The following is a 7,537-nucleotide window of genomic DNA, read 5'->3' as shown; positions in this document are numbered from 1 at the left end:
AATTGAGCCAGCTCCTTTTAATTCCCATGTGTATCCCGCCACTAACAGAAGCGACATACGCATACACATAAAAGCAAGCGTTATCACATAACCTCTGGGAGCTGGGCGGAAGCTATTAAGAATGACAGCTTCACTTATCTGTGGGCTCAGACTTGGAGAAATATGAGTTGGGGGGAAAGCTTTCAGATCATGCTTTGCCCTTGAAGGCACCCTGCCAGGAGACAGGAGGTGCAGAAGGACAACATGATGACTGTCATGTGTCTAGGTCCCACCCTGAAAGAAAAAAAAACCCTTCTGATATTCATAAAATTACAAAGATGGTTTTGGATCCACCCCATCTAATTCTACTTTATTTCTTTAGTCAGCAGAGGTAGACAGGTACGTCTGGGGGGTGACTTAGCCCTCCCCTCTGACACCCCTCATGACTTCAGGAGTGTCTGAATCATTCATTGCAGAGGGAGCATGGGGCACCTTGTTCAGCTTGTTCAGGTAGCCTGAATTTAGATGTCTTGCAACTCTCATCAGCTTACCATGAACATCCCAGAACTCTTTGAAACTCTGCTCTGAAGCATGTGATTAAAGAAGAATGTCAAGTTTGTTTTTGTTGAAAGCATCTTTCTTGTTCACACATTGCAGAGAAACAACCTCAGGCTCAGACCTCGGGACAAATAGAAAGAAACATAAATGCTTTTTTTGTCTTTGCGATCTTCTGGCTCGCTGTCTCCAAGCCTTCACCTGAGCTCTGAACTGCAGAACAGTGATGGCACATCCCAGCTTCAACTCAGTGTATGGGGCTTGGGAGGGTCTTTCCTACAACTTCAGTGGGAGCAAGCCTGGCAATAGTCTTTCTCCTGCTTAGAGCTAGGAGATACCAGAAGACTGGTTTTGTACATCAGGCAAAGAAAGAGACAGCCTAAATATTTCGCCTTGCCTTGTTTGGCATAAATGATCATTTTTCTCACTGTCCTTTTCCAGAAGTCATCCATTGAGCAAGGGCAGCTGAGCAATTTGCATTTTCATCTATCTTATTCTCTCTCTCTTCTTCTAATTTTTTCCCCATTTTTTTCTTTGTAAAAAGACTGCAAGTACTTCTCCTGGCATATTTATCAAGTCTGTCTTTTACTAAGATTTGTCTGTCAGCTTGCCAGACAACCCAGTTAGAGATACAGAAGCAATTTAAGGATGAATATTTCAGTCTAAGAATAGCACCAAGGAAAGAGCGTGCCTGGTTTCTACCATTCACTGGAGATGCTCCTTTCACATCAGTGCTCACAGCAAGGCATAACTGAAGCCCAGGAGCTATGTTCAGAGGTTTGGACAGGTAACCTCAGAATCAATAGCTGAATCAAGGTATTCCAGAAAGATAGTTGATTTGAAGCACTTCATTTACCAAAATACCTGCTGTGCCTTTTGGCAGTCTGGCCTTCTAATTGATGATTAAAGCTGTAGAGAGTTTTGTGATGGGACATTTTTCTTTTGGGAATTGTTATTTCGTTAACACTGAAAATGAGAGTGTATTGATATCAAGGAAATGGTCAGGGACAAGCAAAGCACATACTGAAAATACACCTTTTCAAGAGTGAAGGAATATGTCTTCACATTTCATACCAAAGTTTGCTTCCAGTTTGTACTGTAATGAACTTAAATGATGTAAAATGTTTTGGCATTAAAAAAAAGTCATTTCAGAGTTGTAATGTACTTTTTTCCCCATTCTGACTTGGAATTAGTTGTAGTTTGAAAGTGCACAACATTCTGAGAAATGGAAATTCTGATCCCTCCACAGCTTCATTATTTTTACAGCTTAGGTTCTATTTCCAGGGGTTTTAATTGTAATTGTTTCACTTACTGAACCCTGTTGTAATGTTCTGTGAACGACTCAGATGTTGTTTTGTCATATATGTGCTGCCTTAAGTAGGTTGAGCTCACGCATAATTTACGTCCCCCTCCAACAGTGGATGTTGGGAACAAAATCCAACTTCTTGCTTTTCTTTGTATTGCATGTAACACCACTGACATGATTAGAGCCATTTTTCATTTAAGTTGCTTGTAGCTCTACATTGCACAAAGTAAGGAGAATCTGTCTCCATTTAAATCACAGGTGGGAATGGCATGACTACGTGGTAGTGTGGGTGTTAGATGGCTGTGGAGCTGGGATGCACCTAGCTGTGCAATCTGGATAATTTAGATTGGTTTAGAAAGAGGGGAAGAAAATATGTCTCTCAGCTCTAGCTCTGCTCCCTCTGTGCAATTTTGGGTGTAGGGAGGGCCATAGGAAACAATGAAGGAATGTAAATACATGCACAGAGTATTTTTTAAAAAAAACCCAAAACATCTTAAATCTTTCTTCTCCTTTCCTTTACTGTAAGGGCAGCCTCTACAGAATGTGCTCATTCAGGCATTCCCAACATAAAGAGTAAATGTTTGCTAAGATCATGGTGATACTTTTGGAAGATTCACAGGAAAGAAGTAAGACTTGCAGAAGAGAATGATTTTAGATAAGACTTTGCTTCATGTTTTGCCAGAACTTGCTTCTCTTTTATTCATTTTGGTTCCATTCGTAGTCATCAGGCTTTCCTCTTGAATTTGCTTGTCGCAATCCAAGGGCTTAGTCCTGCATTTAATTCTCTGCCTGTAGTACTAGTCAGACTACATAGTGCATAGAAATAGGAGTATGCTTAAACATTGGGCTGAACTACAGCGAGAGGAAAGTAGGAACAAGATGTGATCTAGAGATACTGCGAGAGATCCAAGTTATTTAATTATTAAAGGAGAGCAGGTTGCCAAATGTGACATATGTTGGACTGAATGTTTTTTCAAAGCTTCTCAAATATTTAGATTTAGGGAGCAGGTGTTTCCTTAATAGAAACAAAGATATGATAAATATTAGTGGAACTGTATTTACGAAATGGTGAAGTGAAAGATACCAACTAGGTAATGATTTCAATTTTGAGTGAGTTCATGTGGTACCTGCAATTAGCCATGTTTCTTGCATGCTGAGCACTTCTCTCCCTCAGCACGTCTGGGTGATTGGTTCTGCATCCCAAATTCATGCTCATGGCACAAGATATAAAAATGGCTCCACTTGTAATTCTGTCTGCAGTTCCGTAGATGATCAATGTACCCAGATCCTATTTAAATGCAGTTGAGAGAATATTTGTGTAGCACTCATAGTGTCAAAGGGATCATTTTGCAAGGCATCAAACTGTTTTAACCTGCTAAGAGAGTCCTCTCTCCTTCCCCCTTATTTACAGAAAAAAAAAAAAAACCCAAAACAAAAAAGGTCAGAGGAGAATGGAACTGGATGAGAAGTCAGAAAATGGAAATAAATGCATTTCTTGGAAAAAGCAAGGCACATCTCTTGGTATGAAGGACACGCACAACAGACCACATATGCTTACACGCACTTGCGTGAATGGGTTCAGAATGAAATAATGAAACCATGGACTGTTTCTCTTGATTTTTGCTTTTAAAACATTACAAAGAATGAAGCACTAGCCTTGAGAGGATGGGCAATCTGTCCCACACAGGCAGGGTGGCAGCAGCCAGCGAGCCGGATTCACCGGGGAAGGGGTGCCTCACTTGGCTGACTCCCCAGCGCCATGCTGTCCTGGGTAGGAACAAAACATTTGAGCAGAAAGTTCTTGAGTATATATTAAAAACAGGACAGAACTGAGGGAAGCTGGGATCCATCTGGCACAGAGGATAGATGTTTTTCTGAGGTGGGGATGGGTATCCATCTTCTGACGTGGTCAGTCTTCTCGGAGACATCTGTTTGTTCTCTGCCCTGCAAGCAGATGTGCCAGGTTCAATGTCCACCATTTCGGCCAAACCTGAGGACATCTTCCTTCTGGAAGAGCCTGTAGGAGGATTCAGTAGGTTGGTGACAAGACAGAGTGGAAAATAAACTACTGCTGCTGTAAAATACCAATGATTAGACCGCAGGCCCTATTCTTTCTCTCAAGAATAGCTACTCAAAAAAGCATGTGACTTGAGGCTTATATGGACAAGGCTTCCATTGGACAAGAACCAGAAATTCTCATGTTCTCTCAATTACCTGTAACCGTTGCCATGAATTTCCCTGTCCTTTTAACAGTGCCTTCCCTGGCACTAGTTATCCTTTATGTTGATGTTTGTTTGCAACTGTAAATGAAAACCAGTTTACAGCAACTTTTCTATATTTCTGTGTTTATAGGTTGTGCTTGGGGATAGATGATTGTAACTTCAGTGTCAAAGAGGACTACCATAAACTATGCTGTTGCACCTCTGCTGTAGCCTTTCAGTACGATGCAATCCATTTGCTCTCTATTACTACCAGACCCCTTATTAGGGGTATGAATTTGACAGTTAATTGACATAGGTCCGTTGTTTTTGCCATAAATCTACACTGGAGGAGTACCGCTGCTAATGCTAATTTCAGGTTTTCTGTGTCTTGCTGAAGGAAACTGAAGTCTTAGAAGCAAATTGCAAGTATGATGAGATAACACACAATTTTGCATTCCAGTCATAACCCTGCAGAAGTTACAGCTGTCAGAATTCATCACTGCAATTGTAACATAATTATTATAAATGTAATCTATTTAATGCCCGAGGACATTTGTCCTGATAGGCAGCGAAATGGCCCTATGGACATGCTAGAGACAGCATTTTTGTGCCACTCTTTTTCAGATGTTGTTCCACAAAATCAAGATGCCTGTCATTCAAAGCCGTGCTTCTGGGAAGGTACTGAGGGTATAATTTCTCTAAATTAAACTGCAGCATTTGTACCATTAATGGGAAAAACCGATCTCTTTGTGTATTCCGAATGCCTAACTGATCATCTCAGATGGATGTGCGCCACCGTGTTGGCTACATGGAGAAGTTTCTGTGTAAAGCTGTGATCACGATGATACATTTCCTAGCAGGTTTTTATGAACAGGCTGTGATCAGTTTTCAGACAGCACATGATAGTGTTTTTAATTATAGCCAAAAAATGAAGTGCTTGAGATGATATTGGAGAAAGCATCACACAGGCGCTACAAGAAAACTTTGAGCTATAGTCCATATTTAGTTCAAGTATTATTGGTACCATTGATTTTCAATTAATATTCAGTATTGACCATTACTATAAAGAAGACAGCAACACACTGTAGCAGATTTATGGATTTTTTTTTACAAGCCATTGATTTTTTTTCTTACTATGCAGCTGTTTCCATTAACAAGGCAGACATGGAAATATTCTTTCAGAATTTGTTTCTCCCCAGTTCAAGGAGACTGTGTGTGAGAATCTGTTTTCTCTGGAGATGTCCTCTGCAATGCAAGGCTATTTGTCATCTTTTCATAATGGTGATACAGTTGGGCTCTCCAGTCTGAGGTGCTTTCAGGCTGCTGGGGATCTCTGTGTATAGTGAGAACTCAGGCTTCCTTTTGGCCACTGCCTTTCTCTGGATAGTCCCCAGAAGTTGCTCTGCCTGGAGTAAATCCTCATTATTAATGTGGGAAATTAACAAAAGGCATATTGTCAAAGGTCAATCTGTAGCTGGCAGATTAAGATAATCTGAAGTAAGGAAACTTCATGTGCTGCTCAAAGAAGAAAATGGCTCCTGAGTGAGTCACGTAAAGCTCTGCTTTGTAAAAGAAAAGAGAAAAATTGAGATATGAGTATCCCCAAATGCTTTTAATCCAGTAACAGTAATAAGAAACAAAACCCACAAACAACCCAAACAATAATTGCAATATCAATTAGAAGTTTAACATGGGGTCAGGAGGAAGGTATTTTTGATTCCTTGCTCAGACTGAAGTATCTGTTCTAAAAAGTATGGTGAAGTTGTGCAGCTGACTTTTTTGGATGTCTTTGTTCCATAGAAGGTAGAGTTGCTTTCCACAGGACCGAGTAATCTGTCACAGGAGGGAATCAGAACTGTGATGCTGAAAAAGAAAGTCTAGGTCATGACCTGGTACAGTCAGGTCAAGTTCTTAAAACCATAATTAACCACTAGGACCATCCTGTTTCCACATGTCCTGAGCTGCTGCACTTTCTGTAGAAATTTCCTAAGTTTTAAATGGTGAAGGAAAAACATTTTCTGGAGAACCCATAAAATTGCAGTCTCTGCCTATTTTTCTCCTAAGACTATGATTTCTTCTGCTGGTTTAGGTTATTAGTAGGTATTTGTCAACCCACTTTCAGCAGCTGACAAGCTAGATGAAATTGGAGTAACCCTATATACATGTATCTGCTAATAGTCACTTTAAAATATGGATAAAGCTGTCAGGGCACATCAGATGTCCCTCCTGAATAGAAGAACAAAGCTAACCATGCAAGCTAATAACAAGCATTGATCTGAAAAATGAATACATGTCAAAGAGGCTTAGTCAGGATACCCTGCAACAGGCAGAAATCAGGCCTTACGTCTTAATCACATTTCAAGAAATTGGGTTACTCCATCCTTTTATTACAGAAAAGATTGATGGAAAGTAACATAAAATATCAGCTTCAGCTATCCCCGGTATGCCAGCATCATCGTGGGTGGAAGCTTTTCCCTCCCTTGCCAGCCTGTGCTGCTGCCTGGTGCTGCCCACCCTGGTACCAGCATGTGTTTCAGCCAAAGCCCATAACTTACCGGAACAGTGGAAGAGGCTCCCCAACCCCCTCGGTCAGCTCTTCCACCTCCCCAGAGCAGCAACGCCAGCCACGGTGCCTTGGGCACTGATGCTTGGCTTTGCTGATGCCCCAGTGAGGGTCTGCCCCGGGCAGCCACGCTCTGGGGAGTTTGTCTTACCCGGCACTGCTAAAAGGGAAAGATCTTATTTTTCCTTCTCCAGAGGTGAAAGTTGGGAAGAATTGGTAGGCAACTGAGGACATCTTGTAGTGTCATTCTCTGTTTGAACACTCGGAGAACACCTGCAAGGTGACTAGAAGTAAGAACGAGCAAATGTTCAGGTTGTTCTCAGTGTTACACTGCTGACACATTTAGAAGCCAGCTAGGTTTGTTCTGACTGAGATCATACAAATCAATGTATAGTGAAGAAAAGGCTTTATTGAATATGGTACTTTAAATGTTATTATGGGAACAGCTCTGGCAATGGCAAATCAGCACTTACTCAGTTTATTGCTAAATGCTGTAGGTCTCACAGAGCTATGTTATAAAAAAGATATTATATTAAATGTATTGCAGTGTGTGGCTTTTACAAAGCCCAAGAGTAATTCTTGGAAAAGCAGGCTTGTTCTGTCCCTATAGAGATCACAATTTGTGACACTAGAACTGCAATTTTGTAGTGAGGGGGAACAACTGCACTCTTTATCTTCATCACTTTTGGTTCTATAGTATTCAGGCTGAGAAAAGCAACAGAGCAAGAAATCTGCAATGCAAAATTATAGCCACTCCCGTACTTCTCATTATAGATCTACTCCAATTATTGCAACTAAGTTACCCAGGTTGCGGCAGCAAGAATCTCGGAAGGCTCTTGTTTTATGTACAGACTTTTTGAAGGTCTGAAATATTTCTATCCTCCTGCAAGCTTGTGCTTTCTGTTTGCTCACAAGTGATGAGTTCTTTACTTC

Source organism: Fulmarus glacialis, unplaced genomic scaffold, assembly GCF_000690835.1.
Source record: "Fulmarus glacialis isolate BGI_N327 unplaced genomic scaffold, ASM69083v1 scaffold24754, whole genome shotgun sequence".
Taxonomy (NCBI): domain Eukaryota; kingdom Metazoa; phylum Chordata; class Aves; order Procellariiformes; family Procellariidae; genus Fulmarus; species Fulmarus glacialis.
The sequence above is the reverse complement of the archived record's forward strand: the minus strand, read 5'-3'. Positions refer to the sequence as shown.